Genomic DNA, 23,308 nt, shown 5'->3' with positions numbered 1-23,308 from the left:
AGGTCTTTAATCCATTTTGAGTTTATTTTCACTTTGGTATAAGAAAGTGGTCCAGTTTCCTTCCTTTGCATGTAGCTGTCCAGTTTTCCCAGACTCATTTATTGAAAAGACTGTCTTTTTCCCATTGTATATTCTCACCTCCTTTTTCATAGATTAATTGACCATATAAGCATGAGGGGTTTTGTTTTTTGTTTTTGTTTGCTTGTTTGTTTGTTTTCTGGACTATTTGTTTCTCTTCCATTGATCTATTTTTCTGTTTTTGTGCCACCTAATTACTATAGCTTTGTAGTATATCTTGAAATCGAGAATTGTGATACCTCCTGCTTTTTTTTTTTTTCTTTCTAAGACTGTCTTAGCTGTTGGAAATCTTTTTTTTGTTCCATACAAATTTTAGGATTATTTGTTCTAGTTTTGTGAAAAATTCTATTGGTAAATGGGTAAAGTTTGCATTGACTTTGTAGATCGCTTTGGGTAGTAGTATGGTCATTTTAACAATATTAATTCTTCTAACTCATTATCATGGAATAGCTTTCCATTTGTTTGTGTTGTTTTCAGTCAGTTTTATCAGTGTTTTATAGTTTTCAGAGCAGAAATCTTTCACTCTCTAGATTGAATTTATTCCTAGGTTTTTAATCCTTTTTCGTGCACTTGTAAATGGGATTGTTTTCTTAATTTCTCTTTCTGCTACTTCATCATTAGTGTATGGAAAAACTACTGGTTTCTGTGTATTAATTTTGTATCCTACAACTTCACTGAATTAATTTAATACTTCTAGCAGGGTTTTGTTTTGTTTTGTTTGTTGTTGTTTGATTTTTGTACTCTTTAGGATTTTCCATGTACAGTGTCATGTTGTCTGCAAATAGTGACCAATTATCTTCTTGTTTTCCAATATGGATTCTTCTTATTTCTTTTTTTGTATGGTTATTATGGCTAGGATTTCCAGTCTTATGCTGAATGAAAGTGGTGAGAGTGGACATCGCTGTCTTGTTCCTAATCCTAACAGAAAAGCTCTGTTTTTCATCAAGTATAATATTAGCTCTGGGTTTTTCATATTTTTCATATATGACTCTTATTATGTGAGGTATATCCTTCCAAACCCAGTTTGTTGAGAGTTTTTATCATGAAAAAAACATAGAATTTTGTCAGATGCTTTTTTGCATCTGTTGAGATGACCATAGGATTTTTACCCTCCATTTTTATCATGTTGATTTGCAAATATTAAACCAAACTTGCATCCCTGGAATAAACCCTACTTGATCTAGGTGAATGTTCCTTGTACTGCATTGTTAAATGTGGTTTGCTAATATTTGTTGAGGATTTTTGCCTCTATGTTCATAGGGATGTTGGCCTATAGTTCTCTTTTTTGGGGTGTCTTTATCTTGTTTTGGTATCAGAGTAATGCTGGCCTAGTAAATGTTTTTGGAATCGTTCCTCCCTCTTCTATTTTTTGCAGTAGTATGAGGAGAATAGGCATTAACTCTTCTCTAAAACTTTGTAGAATTCACCTGTAAGTCCATCTGATCCTCCATTTTTATTTTTAGGTTTTTTTTTTTTTTAATTGATTCAGTTTTGTTACTCATAGTCAGTCTGTTCAGATTTTGTATTTCTTCCTGATTCAGTTTTAGAAGATTGCTGTTCTAGAAATGTATCCATTTCTTTAGGTTGTCCAATTTGTTATATATTTTTAATAGTATTCTCTTATGATCCTTTATATTTCTGTGGTATCAGTTGTTACTTCTCTTTTGTTTCTGATTTTATTTATTTTATTCATTAAAAAGATTTTCTTGATGACTCTGGCTAAGAGTTGATCAATTTTATTTATCTTTTCAAAATAATCAGTTCTTGGAATCATGTCATGCTAGAATCTTGTACATTTAAGTGTAAGATATATCTTTGTAAGTTTTTTTTCCTTTCTCTAGTCTCTAATTTTGTCATTCTTTTCTTTTCTTTATTTCTGTACTCTTCTTTCTTGATTCACTGTTACTTTTTATTTTATTATTCCCCCCCTTTTTTCTTACTCTATTCTTTTTTCCTTTTTTCCTTCTGTTTTATGACCTCTTCTTTTCAGTTTCCCATTCTTCTTCCTCTCCCCCTTTCTCATGCTTTCTATCTAACCTGAAAAGGTTGTCAGCAGTGTTGTCCTTTTATTTTTTAACTTAATGATTATATCTTATTTTATGTTCATTTTAAATTGATGAAATATGTAATAGATACTCATACAAACAATTATGAACTGACTAGGAAAATGTCAAATCCTTGAAGATGTTTTTGCACATGATAAATACATGCTAATTAGACTGGTATTAATCTTTACTTTTAGAGAAAATAAGATTCATAATAGATATTTGGATAGATATTGAGGACCTTAACATCCTATTTAGATTTGAAAGTTCTCATTCCAAGTTCCTTGAGATCAAAGTAGCCAAATTAATAAATCATAATAACTTAAAATATGCATTACCTTTTATGTGATATATTCTGCTCCTATGCAAAAACCTTTTAGTTAAAAGCAAGATTATTCAAGTCAGTTCAACAAATTTGAACTCCTACTATGCGTGAGAAACTATGTTAGGGAAAGGAATATGTTATTGGATATGATAGATCCTTTTTCTTTCCTTTTTTGATTGAGTTCAGAGTAGGATAGGTCTAAGGAATGTAGTAAGTAATACTGGTGGAAGAGGTATATTGGATATATTTTTGCCAGAAAGAAGAAAGCTAGAGGGAATGATAGAACAACAAAAGAGGAAGAGAAGTATACAGATAATTTTGAGAGTGCATATTGTGCAGTGTGAAGAAGAAATAGTTGCATTTAGGGGCAGTGTGTGGAAGATAAATTAGACTGTAGCTACACTAATTTTTTTACCTAGCATTTATTAAGGTTTTGCTGTTAATTGGGTACTGTGCTAGATATACATTTATACAGAGAAGAGGAAAAGCAAGCACTGCTCTGAAAGTATTTTACAAACTAGTCAAGGAGATAGTTGTGCAAATAAAGTAATTTAACCAAATATAGAAACAGACAAAGGTAAGACACAATGAAAGAATTGTATTTTCTTTTTTAGGAAAGTTAGAGAATGAATTTTTTGCTGAGTTTTGTTAATGGGGATAATGAAATAACATTTATTGAGCACTTACTGTATTACGAGACACTCTGCTAGACTCTGTGGATATCTAATGTCCTTGCTTCTTATATAATTCTGTGCAGTAGGGGTTTTTCTACTTATACAGGTTAAGAAAGTGAGGCTCATAGTAGTTGTCACTTGTTACATAATCAATAGGAAAGACAGGATTTGAACCCAGATCCATTTGACTTTAAGGTAGTGTTGTTGTTACCATATTTCAGGAGTCTGTGCTTGATTTGACAGTTACTGAAAAAGAGTATGACAGACATGCTTAAAACAAATAGGGGATGGGGCGCCTGGGTGGCTCAGTGGGTGAAAGCTTCTGCCTTCAGTTCAGGTCATGATCCCAGGGTCCTGGGATTGAGTCCAGCATTGGGCTCTCTGCTCTGCAGGGAGCCTGCTTCTCCCTTCCTCTCTCTCTGCCTGCCTCTCTGCCTATTTGTGATCTCTGTCTGTCAAATAAATAAATAAAATCTTAAAAAAAAAAAGGCAAATGGGGGACATCCACTCATTTCAAAAAGGGGTAATACCCTGGACAGTAAATAGTAACAAGGCTCTGTGTTAGGTAGATTGGAAGGAAAGAATGTAGATAGGAATAAATATAGATAAAGAATCTGAGGCTAGGGAGGAATGACAGAGAGAAAACTAAAGTTTTTTGGTTTCTTTTTTCCCTATAATATTTTAAAATATGGAAACTAACTTAGTGAACTCAGAGAATAGCTGGGGGAAAATGGGTTTCTCCATTCTTTCTGTTACCTATTTGTTCATTACCTTGTCATCCTTTGGCAGGAATGTGACAGTAGCCTGTTGTTCATTCTATGTATTGCCACTAGCATTGAGTGTCTGAGGACACTGAAGAGTATACCTTTTTATGACTCCCTGAATAGTAACCTTTTGATGACTCCCATTATCCATTATACAATGATGTGTAAACTCCCTCTTCCCAGCATATAAATGTTAATCTCTGTCACTTTGTGCTATATTTTGTATGAATTCCCAGTGCCATATTATAATTCACTAAATTTCTCTCTGAGTATGTCCTGTCTAGAATGTATGCTATGATATTTTCTTTTTTAGTGACAAAATTTTCTACTTCCCAAATATCTATTTGGTTCTTTTATTATCCTATCATTTTTCTTTCATTTTGCTTATTTTTGATACATACATATTTGTTTTGTTTTTAAAGGACAGTAGCCACTCCTTTATTTTATTTTATTATGAGGGTTATAAACATAGTAACTTTAAGGAAATTTTCAGATTATTATTTTCACTTTGTAATAATTTGAGTTCCTGATTACTAGAGCTCTCTTAATGTGAAGGTTTTCTTGTTTGTTTTTTAGAAATTTTGTGTATTTTTGAACATGAGTGATTGTTGTGCACATTTACTTTACTCTTGTTGTCTCCCTGTCCCATATAGCAATTAATTCCATGGTCACCTCAATATGGATCTTAGTGTCTTGATCTAGAATCATGTCTTATTATTAGTAGCTCTGGGTGTAATCCCCTGTAATATTGTGTTGATGTATCTGTGAAAACCACTGGAGGGATGGCTTGACCCATGTCTGAGATTCAAGTCTGTGTTGTCTCCCTCCTGTCTCTCTGTAGCATAGAGCTTTATGTAAAGTCTTTATGTAAGTTAGCACATCAGTGTTGTCCTAGCCCCTTACATGTGCAAAGGTAGTACCATTCATCCAACCCATGATTTTAAGCAGAGAGTCTTATTCCAATCTTCTGCTTCAGGTTGGGCACTTTTGGTCTCAATTATACCAAAATAGTCAGTTGTAGGCTGTGTATGCTTACTTCAGAATCTGGAGGCCATCAGGCCTGTTGCTTCAGTTCTGCTTGCTACTGTGTCTTCATTTCTTTTCTGGTCTATTGAGGTATTTTGTGTGTGTGTGTGCATGTGTGTATGTGTGTCTGTAGGTTTTGAAATTAAGATAATTTCAAATCAAAATTTTACAATTTTATCCAAAATTCTTGGAGAACTACTAAAGTTTAGTTTTAATTCTGATTAGAATTCTGTGCCTCATCCCTTGTTCCCCAGCTATTCTTTGTCAGGTACCTATTATCCTAATTCTTCTGATGACGTGAGATACTCGTCAAATACATCTGAGTACATCATGTACTTTTATCCCATGCCTTTCTCATTCTGCTTCTTCCACCTGAATACACCCTTTTATTCTGTTCTGTCAAAGTCATTATTTTTTAAGACCCAAATCAAAAGGCACTTTTCATGAGACACTTACTTCCCTTGATTCTTCTCCCTATGAAGTTGTCATTCCATCTTTTTTGCCGATGAAGCATTTTTTGTGTTCTATAATTAATAGAAGGTATCATATCATATACACCCATGGTTGAGTGTTTAAATACCTGGTGCCCAACATTATGGTTATTGTATGAAGTTATAGGTCACATTCTCTTGTATTCATCGTGAAACCTTGGTGTTTAATATGGTGTTTGTCACATAACAGGTATATAGAAAATGCCTGATAAATAAATACATACTTACCACTAAATCAAATGGGTTAGTCATCTCTTTTCTTAATATCATCTCAGTTAAGGATTGTGAGCTTAATACCCCCCCCATATACACACACACACACACACAGATATCTATCTATCTATATATATATAGTAGAAGGTGGCAAGACAATATAAAATTTGTGTATCTTACAAATATTCATCTAAAACAACATCTTTATAAGTATGTGGTCCTTTCTACATAATAATAAATAAAAATATAGTTCATTACCTGTCTTTTAGTATACCAATGTTAGTTTGGATAAATGCAAGTTTCCACTGTTATATGATTTGATGGCTAGAGGGAAGGAAAATTCCAGACAGTTATGTGGTTAAGAAGAAGCCATATGGATAAATTTGTTAGATTAAGAGCAAATAGACATAACATTAGAAGGCATTGAAGAGGTCATTGAAGATTCAAAATCTGAACTATAGCAATTTTCAAAAGCATAGACTAGAAACAAGGAGAGCCAGGACAGCATGAATAAAAAAACCTGACCTAATGAGTAGTCAGCATATACCCTAGAGTTTTAGGGCCTTAGGAAATGTTAGTGCAATATTTCTGAATACCAGTCCAGCAAAGGTTTGCGTCTTTGGGATTTAGTAATGCTGGGTTATGGGTAGGACAGTAAATAAGCATAACATAAACCAAAAGTCTTAGCTCCAGAGAGACGTACTATAGATAAGGTGTTGCGGGTGGGGTACGTATAAACACTATCAGACGGAATGTACAGGTGAATAAATAAGTGCATTCTGAATAGCTGGTTGTGTTTCAGCACTTCCTGTATGTCTCATGATTCTAAAGTATTATCTCATTCCCCAGCTGGAGAAAGTGAGACATAGAAAGATTAGATGGCTTCTTTCAATCCCTACAACCTCCTAGTGGCGATGACAAGATATAAACCCGTGTTTTCTGACTCCACCCAGTGTTCTTTTGATTATTTTGTGGTACACTTTCTAGAAAGGAGCTTGATGTTTCCTTTGCTGGATGGTAAAATGGCATGATGTAGATAGAAATAAATGGAAATTTCTTACTGTAGTGTAGGTACAGGAGGTCAGTTCCTAACATTTAAAAATGGAGTTAAATGCTTTCTTAAGAACTTTAATCCAAAATTAAGTCAGACTGCCAAGAAATACAGAGTGGAAAAATTGGAACATTCTATATCCTCATCATTTAATGTAGCTGAACATTTTGGACCTGAACACAGTTGCCAAATATTTTACAATTTTTATTGCTGTGGGTGGATTTTTTTCAAGTTCTTTGTTTCTTTTTAAAATAAAAATATCCAGGGCACCTGGGTGGCTCAGTTCTTAAGCATCTGCCTTCGGCTCAGATCATGATCCCAAGGTCCTGGGATCAAGTCCCACATCGGGCTCTCCGCTCAGCAGGAAGTCTGCTTCTCCCTCTCCCACCCCCCTGCTTGTGTTCCCTCTCTCACTGTCTCTCTCTCTGTGTCAAATAAATAAAATCTTTAAAAATAAACAAATAAATAAAATAAAATAAAATAAAAATATCCATACTGCTAATGAAATTTTAAGAGAGGTCTCACTCTAAGGCTCAAACTATGTTCTATTTATTGAAAGTTTTTCTCATTCAAAGAAAATATTCAGAGTTTAAAGTTTTGGCGATTCTTAATATTGACTTTCCCTGAAACTGAAAACTGAACGTGGTTCTTACTGTTTTTTATAAGGTTTTTATTCTCATAATCTCATAACATTTCAGAAACATGTGAAGAAGACATCAGACCATGTTTTTTTTTTGTGTTAGAAGGCACTATAAAAACTACCAAACAATAAGAAAAGTGAGGCCTAATCAGGTTAATGATTTGTTCAAGGTTGTATAATTTGTCAATAACAGAGTAGGAGCCAGAAAGCACTCTTTTCTCAGTGCTTTTTCAGTGTAGAGGATTGGTTATGTATTAGATTCTTGAATGTATCTTTATTTTTACTTTAGTTTTAGGTATTCTTGTCACATGACTGAATCTCTTGTGTGATGGGAGATGTCTTTAAATGAGATAATCAGGGCAGGTGTTCTCTTGTACTTGGGCAGTGTGTATTATGGGACTTTAGTAGTGCAGACCAAAAAAAAAAAAAAAAAAAAAAAAAGTTTAGGAACAAGCTTCTTCTTTGGATATTCATTTGGTAAGGCTGTGTGGAAGACAATCATTTTTTCTTCCTAAAGAGATTATACAATTCATATTCCTTTGGAATCCACAGTGAAACTTTGTAAACATTGTAAATACTTCCTTTGGAAGCAGATGTATGTAAGATGCATGTTTTTCAAGTTAGCTGATCATAAATACTTTATATACTGTATTTAGTGCTGAATTATAGCTCTCTAAATTACTTTTAAGTATATAAAAAGGGGAAAGTCTTAACAAGGCAAAAATATTTCTCTTTGTAGTAAAGGGAAGCAAATTACCTTGTAAAGATTTTAATTTTCCCAAGATAGGAATAATACAGTGTTCAAAATTCAAGCTAGTGCGTAGTCCTCCTCTAATTATTATTATTACTCATTTACTTATTCAACTGGCATTTGTTGAGCACCTGATCTAGCTAGCTGCTGGAAGTACCAGGACTAAATCAGCAGTATCCCTGAGCTTGTCAACCACCCTCCCCATTACTCTCCTGCTCCGGGCACCAGGACCTTCCTTCAAAGCCTCCAACCTGCTGAGCCTTCTGCCGTGTCAGGGCATTGGCACATCTGTTTCCTCTGCCTCCTCCTTTCTCTTCTCACTCTAGGTGATTCCTACTCATCCTTGAGATGGCGGGAAGAATTTCCCAGATCCCTTGATCCCATTGCTCTGTACTATCATAATTCATCTTTGTTTGCAGTAAAATGTTTGTCAGTTTGTTCAACCCTAAGCCTACTGAGGAAGTATCTGTGGTCTGTCTTACTAGCCATTATTTTCTCTTGGCCTTGCACCTAACAGGCACTCAATGGATATTTGTTGAATGAATGAATGTCCTCGTGAGACCCATCAGCTATTTGTGGATACAGTTTATTTAAAAAATAATTATAGTAAAATGTGAAAAATGTGGGGATATGAAGAAGTAAATTAATAATCTTTAAGAAGTGAGAGGAGGTAATTGGAAGACTCCTCAAGAGGAAATGATACCTGTGTGAGAGCCTGAAGGATACCCAGGAATTTGTTAGATGGGAAGTATGAGTGAAGAGTTATGCATTTTGTATTGAAGGAGAAGCACGAGCAAAGGCAGGAAAACGGGAAGAATATAACATGTTTAACTGAAAATACTGCTTATGTATTAGTATTACCAAAATCAATACTGTACTGTCGTCTTATATATAGAACTTTAACAACACCTCTTCAATAAAAAAGGATTTATGCACCCACTATACTGGGAGAACAGATTAATATCTTCCTAGCTTGCAAAGCAATTTCCTCTCAGTGGGATTGTTCTGAAAAGTTCACCTTAAAAAAATATCAAGAAGGGAACAGGTGGGACAATTCACAGCTTGAATGAAAATGTAGTACATAAAGAAAAATTTATTCTCCAAAATTATTTTTTTAAACAAGTTTCTTTTCTTTCTCCTTCTGTATACTTAAAGTTGAAAACATGAAATGCATTCATGTACTGGAAGAATATTCATTTTAGATGTGGAAAATAAAGGAGGCAAAAAATTAAACCTCTGTCAGAGACCTTCCCTTGACAAAGGGAGATTCATTTGCCTCCTTGCTGCTCTCATCACCCTGGGTTCTAATACCTCTTTTCATTGTTGACATGTAAGTTTGCCTACACTAACTACCCAAATGTGAAATTCGTTACTGAAACAGTCTCATCAAAACTATTAATACTAACTAAAGAAGGCATCACTTGGAGAAATGAGGTAACAATTGCAAAGTTACTGCTAAGTGTAACTCATCATGCTAGTGATGTATCCGTGGAGATCACTTTATGCTTGGCTTTATGGTGTGACTGCTCACTTCATTATGGATGCAGTAGCACTTATATCTTACATATTTTATTCCTCATGTCCTCTCCTGGTTACACTTTTTTTTGCCCCCAAAATGAAACCACTTCACTTCCATATTCTACAAGGTCTCTTGAATTGGCTTGGAAGATATTTTTCAGAATGTTTCCTATGCTTTTCATTTATTGAGAAGCTACTATGAGCATGCATCATTGGTATTCTTCATAATTATCTCAGTAATTATTATTTTATAATTTCACCATAAAACTGTTCTTCCCAGTAACTACTGAAAAACAGTGCTCATTTATTCCATTGTATTCTCCATTGTTCTTAGATAATAATACATACAATATACAGTGATTTACATTATTGAGCATTTACTATATGGCAGGCGCTAAGTGTTTTATGTTAATTTATTTAACATTCCTTATAATGGTATGGTGTCTAGCCTGTAATTAGCAACTTATGGGAGGACTGGGGACACAAAGAATTTAATTAACTTTCCTAAAATAACAAAGCTAATAAATGATAGAGCTGCCTTTAATTCCAGAAGCCATCACACTACATTATCTCTTACAGTATTATTTTGTGATAGGTACCTAGTGGAAGGTGTATGAGTGAAAGAAAAGAGATCAGTTAAAGAAGAGATGATCTGTTTGTGGTCAAGGCAAATCTAGTAGCTGGGCAGAGAGTCTCTGCCACTTTCAGTAGATAGTAATAGATACTTCCAGTTTCTCACGTATCTTCCTCAAACCCTGTATTACTGGGCCTTCCCTTAAGAGACACATATACACACCAGCACACAGACACACACACAGCCTGAAGAAACAAATCCATTTATTATGTTTTTATATTATATTGGCGTTGAAGATAGAGAATGAAGAGATGGTGCCTCTGAACTTAGGGCAAATATGAACATCTCTTAATCTCTCCATTACCCCATCTTCACATCACAAGAATGTACGTTCATGTGTCTGACTTATTCACTGTGAGACTCTCCAAGGCACAACCCATATCTTCCTCATTTTGGTATCTATACCATCTAGTGAAATACCCAGCAAATAAGAAGTGCTCTGTAGATATTTGTTGAGTGAGGAAGGAGGAAAGGGAGGAAAGAACAACAACAAAAAAAGAATAAAATTCCACAGTCCATGAACACGTTTAAATTCTACCTTCACTGAAATTCTTCATTGAGCTTTCCTAAATTTAATGGCATATGTAACAAAATACCATGACAACACTGTCATTGTTATAATGAGAAGCACAGTCAATGGAATTTTCCCATTTTTATAGAAATATATATTATTTGCCCCTAGCTTTTCTGTTTTCCTGTTTTTACACTTTAAATCATGTTAAGCTGTAGGCAGCTAATTTTGATGACTATGTTCAAGATAATATTTCTGAACATTGTGTCTTTTGGCCTTTAGGCTAAGTTTTTTTAGACTAAATTTTATAAAAATATTCTGATAATTATCAGGCCATTGTCACATTAGTTCATTTCCCATGCCATTCCATTGCCTGAAACTTTGGTCCACCTTAAGATATGAATTAAATTGAGAAGATTAAACATTTATATCCTTATCTGTTTTTCTCCCATATTCATTAACTTCCTGAAATTTTTGCATACTATTCATGCGCAATGGTCAGCATTGCATTTTAGGCATAAACTCCTAAGGACTGAAATAATGTTTGAATCACTTTATACAGAGCCTAGTAAGAAGTAACAGTGGTCTGCAAAACAGTTTTACTTTTTGCCACAATATATAATGTTCCAAGTGTTATAGAGTGACATAATTATTTTGGGCTTGGTCATGATTGTAGATGTCAAATATGTTTTTAAATGTCAAATATGTTTTTATTTTATGTATTACGTATGTGTGATATTTCTCCAGAATGTTTCTAATTGCTTTTATTTTGTCTTTCTGGTATTTCTATTAGAAGTTTCTGGTGTTTCTATTAGAAACACTGATTTTTTGATAGGTGATTTACCTATAAGAAAATGCTTGGTAAAGAGTAACATGATCATGGGTACCCTGAGTGGCTCAATGGGTTAAGCCTCTTCAGCTCAGTTCATGATCTCAGGGTTCTGGGATCAAGCCCCACATCAGGCTCTCTGCTCAGCGGGGAGCCTGCTTCCCCGCCCCCCTCTGCCTGCCTCTCTGCCTACTTGTGATCTCTCTCTCTCTGTGTCAAATACATAAATAAAATCTTAAAAAAAAAGAAAAGAAAGAAAGAAAAACATGATCAGAGCACCTGGGTGGCTCAGTCATTAGGTGTCTCCCTTTGGCTCAAGTCATGAACCTGGGGTCCTGGGATGGACCCCTGCATCAGGCTCCTTGCTCAGCGGAAAGCCTGCATCTCCCTCTCCCACTCCTCCTGCTTGTGTTCCTGTTCTCACTATTCTTCTCTGTCAAATTAATAAATCTTAAAAAAAAAAAGAATAACATTATCTGCAAGTATTATTGCTAGGCACTTTGTAAAGTAAATGAGGAATTTTGTTAGATTGTGTTTTAAGACAGCTGTTTATGGATTAAATTGCATAATAATGACTATAACATGCATGGCTTTTATCAGAAACTCTTTACATCGGAAACTCTTTCTCAGGTTCTCTGGGGCTACTCACTACCATTATGAGAACTACTGCAGAAATGAAATGATGATACCCATAGGTTGGGCTTTGGGGAAAGTCAGACCGGTGTAAGAGTCCTGACTCTGGATTTCACAAACTGGGAGGCAAGCCCTGACCATTATCATACACTATTAAGATTTTAGAATGAAGTAGAAGAGAAAACTGGCAATCACCCTTAGAAGATTTTTATTAACTTCTTAATGATCACCAGGATTACAAAAAATAGGAAAAAAAGATTTCAAATCTGAAACAGAGAAGGAAATTTTGTGCCTTAGTATTTTTATCTTTAAAATGAGAATAACAACAGTACCTACTCCATGGGGTTTTTAGAAAGATATAGTGATTTAATATTTATATCTACCTTATTGAGTGATTGTGGAAATGAAATGAGTTAATTTTAAAAAATGTATAAAATAAAGCTAGCATATAGTTACTCTTACATAAGTATTTACTCAATAAATTAAACCAAATACAAATATTTTTTCACTAAAGGTGTATATTATTTACATAAGTTTGAAGAACAGTTATTTAAAAATACATTTTTTCTGAACATTAACGGCAGTAACTGGAGTATTACCAAAATTTTGGCTGTCTTTTTCATCCAATTTCAAATTAATCTGTTTCTAAGCAGACCAACAGCAAAGAACAAGGAACCTAACCATTTTCTCACTGGAAGAGGAAATCTAAGAGACACCAGGAAAGTGAATCAGCATTGCATTTCAATGTGATAATTGTTTTGATAAAGGAACCACAGGTTGTTCTGGGAGGTCAGAATGGCAAGAACCAGGGAGCTCCATGAGAGACACCTGAACTGAATTCTGAAGTAAGCTTAAAGTGTAGTTTTTGAGGCAGGGAAAGAACATACTAGAATGCATAGAGGTTGAAAAATGACTCGTGCTCACAGAACAACAGAGTTCTAGAGTGGGGCAAATGTTGCAGCTGAAACAGTAGGAATAAAGCAGGCAGGTGCCAGTGCTTACAGATCATTTTGTGAGAAACTTTCCCTTCAGGCAGGAAGATGTCATGATCTTTAAACAAAACAAAACAAAAAACAAAACACCTTGTGGAAAATGCATTTTTCTTTTACTTAGGGTAATCAGCATAGATTTTGATTAGGAATGAATATGTAAATTTAATTTTTTTTTTATTTAAAGATTTTTTTTTTTTTAAGATTTTATTTATTTGACAGATAGAGATCAGAAGTACACAGAGAGAGAGAGAGGAGGTAGCAGGCTCTCCACGGAGTGGACAGCCCGATGTGGGGCTCGATCCCAGGACCCTGGGATCATGACCCGAGCCGAAGGCAGAGGCTTTAACCCACTGAGCCACCCAGGCACCCCTGTAAATTTAAATGTGTGCAAGGGTGTGTTTACTTTTCACTTTTTGTAAAGGGGAAGTGGCATCTTTTTTATGGAGGAAAACATTTAGATAAATTTGTGTCGGATCCACACATGAAACTGAATAGTTCCAACAGGAAGAAAATCCTGATCTGGCTGTTGCTTTCCAAATCTGTTCTTCCAGCACCTGAAATATTAGTCACTGTTGTACTTCTAAAGAAGAAAAAAGAAGTCTAGACAAATCTCTTTTGCATGAAGTAAGTCCAGTATACTTTTTAAGTCACCATCTTCCAGTAAGCTTCAGTAAACTCTTCCTTTCACCAGCACAAACTTAGAATGGCTTTTTAGTAAGTAACTTAGAGTTGAATTATCCCTACTATGCTCTGATATCTAGCTAGCTAAGATTTGGATAAATTTGTTTCTAAATTCTATCATTAGTGAATGATATAGTATAATTTTAAGGCCAAATATTTTCTTCCACAGTTGTTTTAATGACATAATGGATCCCTTCAGCTCTGTGCTGTCCCTCACCCATTATTTATTTGACAAAACTTGACCTTTTGTTCTTTTCACTTTTCTGAACCGCCAGATACTCAGAAGTGTATCCCATTGTTAAAACTCTTATTAAAACTTTTACCTGGATCTTTTTCATAAGACTTATGGAGTTTTCAGGGACAGGAAAGAGAATATGGGAACATCATGGGTTTGTTTTTGCCTGATTTGATTCAAATGACCAAAGTAAAAAAAAAAATTAAAATTACACAGGATATTGTAATTTTAGTTGTCAGTCAACATCAAAGTATGTTAATTTTTCTATTACATGTTATCCTTGCCCATTGCAAAAAAAAAAAATTAATGCAGTATAACATTGTATAAAGTTAAATCTATCTCAGATATTAGCCTACTATGCTTAAGTAGGTTTACATATTTACACAGATATTTTTTCATAATCAACATATCACATAAATCTAGAAATCATATAATAAATAGCCTATTTTATGCATTGATGAAACCACTGGACTTTGTTTCTCTTTTATATCTTTATTAGAATTCAGACAGAATTGTGTCAGTATTGTTATTATTGTTATATTATTCTGAAATTGCCTTCAAATAAGTCGTAAAATATATGGTATTTTTCCCTTTTGGAATTTACTGAAAGGGTTACTTTTAGAGCATCTATGACTAATATATATTACCTTTTTGGCTATGTTTATATAGGGGCCTCACTGATATTCATTTAAACATACAAGAAGTGTTTTAAAATTTGAGAAGGTAATTTGCACAGCATCTGGATATGTTATAAAGAATAATGTGTTTTTTCTAAGAAGCCTTAGAAGATCCTCAATATAAATGAAAGAGTTCATGACATTAGTGGGGAAATGGTCCAGGTGAAATAAGATTATTGAGTAGCAGGAAAGCTATAATAAAAACTGTCAGTACTGTCACCCAGTTCCCTTTAAGGTCTGTAAAAGATCAAAGGTATATTGAGAATCATCTAACAGTTGTTTGGAATGGGAGGGGAACCACAGTTGTGGTGAGCAACAATATGCTGCTTTTAAAAAAATACCTACAGCTTGTTGTAGTTAAATTAAAAATGGTATGTTGGACTATAAAATGTGTTGGGAGACTTGGGTTTTTGAAAATGGCTACATGCTAACTAAAGTGTAACTGTATCATGGATATATGTAGTCACATGTATATAAACTTACTCAAATTAAAATGACATATAAATCAGGTAGTTTATTAATTATAAATTGCTACTTAAGGAAAGATCATATTGCAAGGGGAAAGTGCTGCCCTACCCTGGAGGATAAGAAATTATTTGTTACCACCTCACCAAATGGCAGCAGCTGAAAAGAAGAAAGAAGAGCTTTTGGATTTCAGCTTGGCTTAGAGGAGGGAAAGGTGCAACTGTCTTTGGTAGCCCCAAATCCAGGTTCATTCAACACCTCCTGCCTCCACCATGCTGCCCAAATTCTACCCCAGTGAACCGTAGGTACACCAATGGGGAAGTCAGTGCCAGGTCTGTGCTGGTCTTGAAGATCGGCCCCTTAGTCTGTCTCCAAAAAACTGGTGATGACATTGCCAAGGGAACCGGTGATTGGAAGAGTCCGGGGATTATAGTGAAACTGCCCATTCCAAAAAGACAGGCCTGGATTTTTTTTTTTTTTTTAATTTAAGTTCAACTAGCCAACATATAGTACATCATTAGTTTTAGATACAGTGTTCAGTGGTCATCAGTTGCATATAACACCCAGTGTTCATTACATCACCCAGATTTTAAGTGGTACTTTCTGCTTCAACTCTGATTATCAAAGCCCTTAAGGAAACAACAAGAGACAGAAAGAAGCAGAAAAATATTTAATAATAGTGGAAATAATCACTTTTGATGATACCATCAATGTTGCCTGACAGATGTGGCACCAGTCTTTAGCCAGAGAACCCTCTGGAACCATTAAAGAGATCCTATGGGCTGCAGTGTTGATGGCTGCTGTTTTCCATGACATCATAAATGACAGCAGTAGTGGCACGGTGGAACACCCAGCTATTTACAAACCACAAAGGAAAATTTTTCAATAAAGGTTCATTTGACAACACCCCCTCCAAAAAGAAAAAAAAAAAAAAAAAAAAAAAAAAAAAAAAAAAAAAAGGAAAGAAAGAAAGAAAAAGAAAAGAGGAACTGAGAAATATGCCTAACAGGCACTGGTACTAGGAGGTAATGTATGAAGCAGGAATGAAGGAAATCATCTTTTATATCACATAGATTCTCATATTTAATAATTTGCATTCCTTAGTTATTTGCACAACCGTAAGTTATACCTTTAGTAAGGATATAGCCATTTGCAAATTTCGCAGTATATATATATAATTATATATTATATATAATATAAATATATAATAAATATATAAATATATATATATTTAAGATTATATTTATTTATTGGCAGAGAAAAATTGCAAGCAGGGGGAGCTGGAGAGAGAGAGCAGACTCGGGAGATCCCAAGACCTTGAGATCATTACCTGATCCAAAGGCAGGCACTTAACCAAGTGAGCCACCCAGGCGCCTCAAACTTTGCAGTGTGTTGTTGCAGTATATTGTTGTGGCATCTTCTCTTGAAAGTAAGAGAAGAATCTAAGTTTGTGAGCAGCATCCTCAGATACCACAATTTACTCTCTTTGTGTAGTAAAATAGGACAGTATGTTTAGAATTTTTCAGAAGGTGACATGCCCGAAGTTTTTATGGAAATATTTTATTTGCTTGAAGGACAAGATGTACATGAGTTTGTGGCTTCTTATGCTGTTGAGGTTTTTAGAGCATACTTATTTTTTTAAATAAAAATATGTTTAAAAACCATCTAATACAACTGGCTATTCCAAGTTTATTTAAAATGGAATAAAATCAGCCTCCTAATTTTAGGAATTAGTGCCTCAGTGACTTCTGAGGTTATATAAGCCTTTGAAATCTTGTGACAATTTTTTCGTCTTGACTCGAGAAACTTCTCCTTGAGGAGACTTTTTACTCTCTTTTCTTAAACTAAAATTGGACTCCAGGAGAGAGGATACTGTAGCCTTTTTCTAGCTGTGACTTCTAAACTGCTTTTTTCTCAGTCTTCAAATTACTCTGGCAAGGAGGCAGTGATGTTGCGAAGAGATAAGGTCAGTAGAACATCACCTTTTAAAACTCTAACCTGTCTTCATATGTGAATGGGATAGTCCTGGGTGTAAGATGGTAAATGTGTTCTAGTAGTTTCCTCAGCTGCCCTGGTCACTGGTCTTATTATGCTTCTGGGAAATTTCTGGACCCTCAGTATTCTCCATGTGTGAAGTGGAGATAAAAGCCTTCTTACTAATTTTTAAGAACCAGTTATAGATGAAAATAAAAAATGAGTATCAAAATGTAATATAAGACCTTCCATTCAATTCAAAGCAGGCAAAAAATGTAAAACATACTTTTTTAGCCATTTGTTTCTGAGAAAACCAGTAATTCTCTGGTATAGAGTACAAAACGATTGTAGAAATGTTTTTAACTATGTTTTATTTCCAGACTCATGACCATGATCGTCCAACAAGATATTTTGAGTATCAGTTATATAAATTGTGTCCTGTTTTAAATCTTGTTTGTTTTGAATTATTTTGAAGCACCCACATATGAATGGAAATTTCTAGTAGATAAATAGCTCTATTTAAAAATTCTGTTTTGGCATTAAAAGTTTTAAAACATGAACATCATTGGTTCACCATCACCAAGGCAGAATGGTGCACAGCATAAAAAATTCAGTTGCTTTTCACAATGTTGCCATACTTTCCCAGCCCAGCAAAATAGAAGCTGGGCCAAGATGCATATTAGGAATCTTCAAAATTAGTGCCAAATACCCTAGAGCTAGTAAGAATCTGTTGTGTAATCAGAGAAGCGCAATCAGAAAGAATATAGGAAAGGCTATTAATTGAATATTGAGAGACGTGGAGAGAATTATTAGCATCTGGGAATTGCTCTTGACTGTTTAATGTATCAGAACATTTTATGAGTCTCATCATGTTTTAAAGATACCAACCATCTTTCTTGGGTATTTCTGTTATGATGGGGTCTGGTACAAGGATTGCAAGCTGTGGAACTCAGACTTGCGTTACACACTTCTAACACCCCATTTCCTTCTTCCTTTTAAAAAAATTAACATATATTATTTGCTTCAAGGGTGCAGGTCTATGAATCATCAGTCTTATATAATTCACAGCACTCACCATAGCACATTTGTTTTAAAGATTTTATTTATTTGAGAGAGAGAGAGACAGCGATAGAGCATGAGCGGGGAGGAGAGGGAGAAGCAGGCTCCCAGCTGAGCAAGGAGCCCGATGCAGGGCTCAGTCCCAGCACCCTGGGACCATGACCTAAGATGAAGGCAGATGCTTAACCAACTGAGTCACCCAAGAGCCCCTAGGCCCCCATTTCTTGATTTACGTACCTTCCATTCAATTCTGTGCTGTTTCAGTAGAAATACTGCCAAATTGGGGGAGAATATTAGTCTGTGTATTTACTTACACTGGTGATTATAGGGTAGGGGAGTTAGATCCTATTACCCCTCTGCTACATTTCAGTTAATTAGACCTTCCAGAGGAAGGTACTAAACATGAAAGTTCTGAAGCAATACAACATCAATATTAGGAAAATATCTTGTTTTGTTTCCATGTAAATTCTAACTTGCCCAATTTGATTACATCTAGACTAATACAGATTATACATAGCCTGATCAAACACTGCTAACTTGATTGAACAAAAGTCTAACAAAAGACCAAAAACAATGCAGTATGATGTTTTAATGTTTTCATATAGATTTTGTGTGATTTTTTTTTAACTGAGGAAGAAATTGTTATTTAAACCTATGGATTGGAAAATTCTTTAACAAGCATAGGTTACAATTCGAACTGCTCTGGATGCTTAACAATAAAAGCAGTATCTGTTTTCAGATGTGTGAAGAATGAAATGCTGTTCATTTCATGACTTACTATAGTTTTTTCAGGTGTTATGTGATAGAGTAAAACTGTCCAGCCTCACTAATATTTGGAAAGAGAAATCATGGCTCTCTTTCCCTGGAGAAAGATCTGTATATCTCTAATAGATTTTGTCCCTTAAATAGCAGTACTAAAATTTTCATACATTTTTTATGGTCATGCTGAATCATGAAGGATTAACATTATTAAGGATTCTATATTTGCTTTTAATGAAATCCATTGTTATGCCCTCTATTAAACGTGGAAATGAAAAAAGTTTATCACTAGTAAAAAATCTAAGATGTTTCATTGCTTAAAAAATAATCTAATATTCTGCTTTTAGTATAAATATAATTATTTCAGGATTAAAATATTACATAATTGTTTATCTGAATTAACTTTTGGCTCTTACAATGCATTTAAAAATAAACCGCATTATAACAGAGTAACTTTGAAACATAAAAGGGGAATTAAACAAATGAAGATAAAAACAAGCATAATTTAAATGTTACTTCTAAGGAAAAATTTATGTAGAACTGTGGTTTACAATAATTGTTGACATATTCCCCTAAGTACTGTGTCTGTGATTTTTCATGGTATCAATCATTTAAAGCAATTTAGGTAATAACATTCTGACATGCATTTCTGCTATTTTATTTACACCATTTGCCTACATCATTGTAATGCAGTACCTTTCTGATTTGGTACAGTAAATGCACTCTGTAATATCTATTATGTCATGGTCAAAGGATAATTTATTGTCAAATAGAAAAATAGGTCAACACTAATGTCACTTGATGATCAACCCTCTCCCCCCCCAAGTTTAATAAAACATCTCACCAGTATGCATTCCAGTGCAGTGGTTGATATTTTATTAGGACTACCTGGCTATAGCAGTAGTGTAATTACTGAGCTGTCAGAGTGATAAGTGGGATTAATGGCAGCCTGATGCACTTTAGTCTGCAGAGCGCTTAGAGAATTGCAAGATGGTATTATTATCAGAGTCTGCCCATTCTGGCATATTCATGGCACCAAAGGAAAAAAAAAATGAATGCTACAATTCAGGTTTGCATTGCCCTGCCTCATTAACATCTGACATTTCCAACAGCTGTTATTTGTGAACTAGCTCAATAATAAAAAGGGACTTATTTGGTAAAGAGGCTTAATAACCACAACTAAAAATCCTTACATTGTCAGTGCTGTTAAGTGAATCTGTTTATGTTGAATTTAAGATTTCTCTAGAAGAACAGGGAAATACACTATGCATTAATTTGGCTCATTCATATCTGCTGACAATATGACTTTATTTTTTAATTGCCTTATTATTCAAGCTGGGTGTTAGAAAAAAGAAAAGCAGAAAACTTGTGACTTCATTAAGGATGAGCAGAATCTATATATCTATATGGTGTATATATATACACATATACAGATATACATACACACATATGTATATATAGACATAAATATATACACACACATACACATATGAAACGAATAAGTACATTTGTTGCTTTATTACTGGGAATTTCCAAATATTTTTAAAACTGTTGAAGTGACATTTTTAATAAATTAGAAGTTATTTAAGATGGCATATTATTTGCTAATTTTTTTGCTATTTTATTTTATCACCTCAGAGGAAATCATTTCAGATCACTAATAATGTACAACATATTTATCCATGTGGAGATAACACATATAATATCACCTCATTTCAACATCATAGACCAAATTAACCATGCATTATATTCCGTTGCACTGTTGTGCAGTGTATGCTGCTAACTGTACTTTCAAGAAGTTCTTTTTGAACTCAGTGACAGTGTGTTAGGAGAAAAAAATCGTGAGTATGAGAAGATAGGAATTCAGCTAAATGATAGATGTGAATCTAACAATGGCATTTAGAGGAATGATAGGGGAGAGGTTTAATGACTACATTTCAGGGAGGACAATTGATTATGAAAAGCCTTCGGTACTCATTGTGTAAAATTTAATTTAGAGAGAAGGCTAAGGGCACAAACCAGAGAAAAGAGATCAGATTTAAAAACAAGATATTAATTAGGTGCTGAGAAATTGGTTCAGACAATGAAGAGGACTCTCCTACTCACAAAAGAATGACAAGGAGACTGGTATTGTTTTCTCAAAGGAAATGAAGCAAGGTCTTTACACATGGAGGTAGATAGAAAATGAGCTAGCTAGTCACCTTTGTCACTGAGCAGTGTAGGATTCATTCTTAATGAAATTCTTGGAGAATTCTGGTCTTCTGACAAATGTGACAATGGTATACTTTAAGTTTTAGATCTCCAGCCTAATTCTTCTCTACTCCTTTTCTCACTGTGTGTCTGACCAACCTGGATTAGTTTACGTACCTTGTCATGTTCTCCAGGCCTGGGCACATATTGGATCATTATCTTGAGTGACCTTGCACTCCAAATCCCACCCTTTGCACTTCCCTAAGGCCCATTCATACTTCAGTGTTCTGTTTGAGTAGTACTCTTCCCAAAGAGCTTTGCCTGCCTCTCTCCCTCCAGCACTACCATTCCTCTGAAATGCTCCCTTCTGTTAATATTTTCACTCAAATTCACATTGACAATGACAGTTGCCTTTTATACATGTCAGCTTCCTCCAAACTGCAAAGTACATGAGAGCAGGACTTGTGTCTTGTTTATCAATTTTATATCCTCATATCTCAGGTTCCGCCATGTAGTAGGGGCTCATTAGATATTTATTAAATGAATAAATAAATAAATAACACACATTGATATGAAAATTAAGGACCATTCTAGCCTGCGGTTTCAGTCCTGATGTAGTAATTATAGAATTGTGATTCTTGCTGTGTAGATCCAACCATATATATCAGAATCACCTCAAAGATTCCCCCCCCTCAATACAGATTCTCAGGCCAATAACTCGGACTCAGGAGGGGTTTCCCTGTGGAAACTGTGATATTTATCAAGCTGATTCTTAGGCACACTAAAGTTTGATCATATCTCTGGTTGGTTCCCCAGGAAGCACATTTTGAAATGAGATTAGTATGCAGGAAGTTTATTAGAAGGTCAATATTTTTTACATAAGTGAAGGAATCAGGATTGGAAAGCCAGCCACAATAAAGGCTGCAGTGGTGGGGAGGATGTGGAGAAAGGGGAACCCTCTTACACTATTGGTGGGAATGAATGTTGGTGCAGCCACTCTAGAAAACAGTGTGGAAATTCCTTAAGAAATTAAAAATAGAGCTTCCCTATGACCCTGCAATTGCACTACTGGGTATTTACCCCAAAGATACAGATGTAGTGAAAAGAAGGGCCGTCTGTACCCTAATGTTCATGGCAGCAATGACCACAGTTGCCAAATTGTGGAAAGAACCAAGATTCCCTTCAACAGACTAATGGATAAGGAAGATGTGGTCCATATATACTATGGAGTATTTTGCCTCCATTAGAAAGGATGAATATTCAACTTTTATATCAACATGGACGGGACTGGAAGAAATTATGTTGAGTGAAATAAGTCAAGAGGAGAGTCAATTATCATATGGTTTCACTTGTGGAGCATAAGGAATAGCACAGGGGACATTGGGAGATGGAGAGAAGACATGAGTTGAGCGAAATTGGAGGGGGAGAAAAACCATGAGAGACTATGGACTCTGAGAAATAAACTGAGGGTTTGGAGGGGATGAGGATGGGGTGTTGGGTGAGCCTGGTGGTGGGTATTAAGGAGGGCATGTATAGCATGGAGCACTGGGTGTGGTGCATAAACAATGAATTTTGGAACACTGAAAAAAGAAAAAAAAAAAGGCTGCAGTGGATCTTTGCAGACTTGTTCCCCAAGTCTGGGTAAGGGTACTGGGCCTCTTACCTCTTCATTGACCTGCAATTGGAAGCAGGCAGCCATTGGAAAGGGGACACGACCTTGGTTGAGCCTGTTCTTTTTGGCTGAAGCTACAGCAGCAGGGGAATAAATGCTTCATTCTGGAATGGGGTGGATTTGAACTATGCATGAAGCATGTACTACAAAGACCAATGACCATGTGAATAGTCTGTAGGTTAAAAATCACAAGAAAGTTGGAGGGAGGGAGAGCTGTTGGGAGGTAAAGAAAGAGGGAGAGAGTAAAGGTGGGAGACAAAGTGGGAGAGATGATGGGAGGAAAAAAGGAAGTTACAAGTGGTAAAATGAGAGACACTTTGCTTGTTTGCTTTGTATTTTTATAATAATTGTGGCATAAAGGCATACACAACTTTTATCATAAAAGACTGTATTCTCTAAGTTCTGCTCAGTTTAGAAGAGA

The 23,308-nt window shown here is 35.0% G+C and overlaps 1 protein-coding gene across 3 annotated transcripts in view; it reads left to right on the top strand.

Moving 5' to 3' along the window:
* The window catches only part of DPYD (dihydropyrimidine dehydrogenase), an 836,293-nt gene that overhangs the window by 163,720 nt on the left and 649,265 nt on the right, over positions 1-23,308 (top strand). The gene's annotated exons all lie outside the window — the stretch shown is intronic.

Source organism: Mustela putorius, unplaced genomic scaffold (genome assembly GCF_011764305.1).
Source record: "Mustela putorius furo isolate JIRA1106 unplaced genomic scaffold, ASM1176430v1.1 tig00003853_pilon_pilon_pilon, whole genome shotgun sequence".
NCBI classification, from domain to species: domain Eukaryota; kingdom Metazoa; phylum Chordata; class Mammalia; order Carnivora; family Mustelidae; genus Mustela; species Mustela putorius.
Note: the sequence above shows the minus strand (reverse complement) of the source record. Positions and strands in the feature narration are given on the sequence as shown.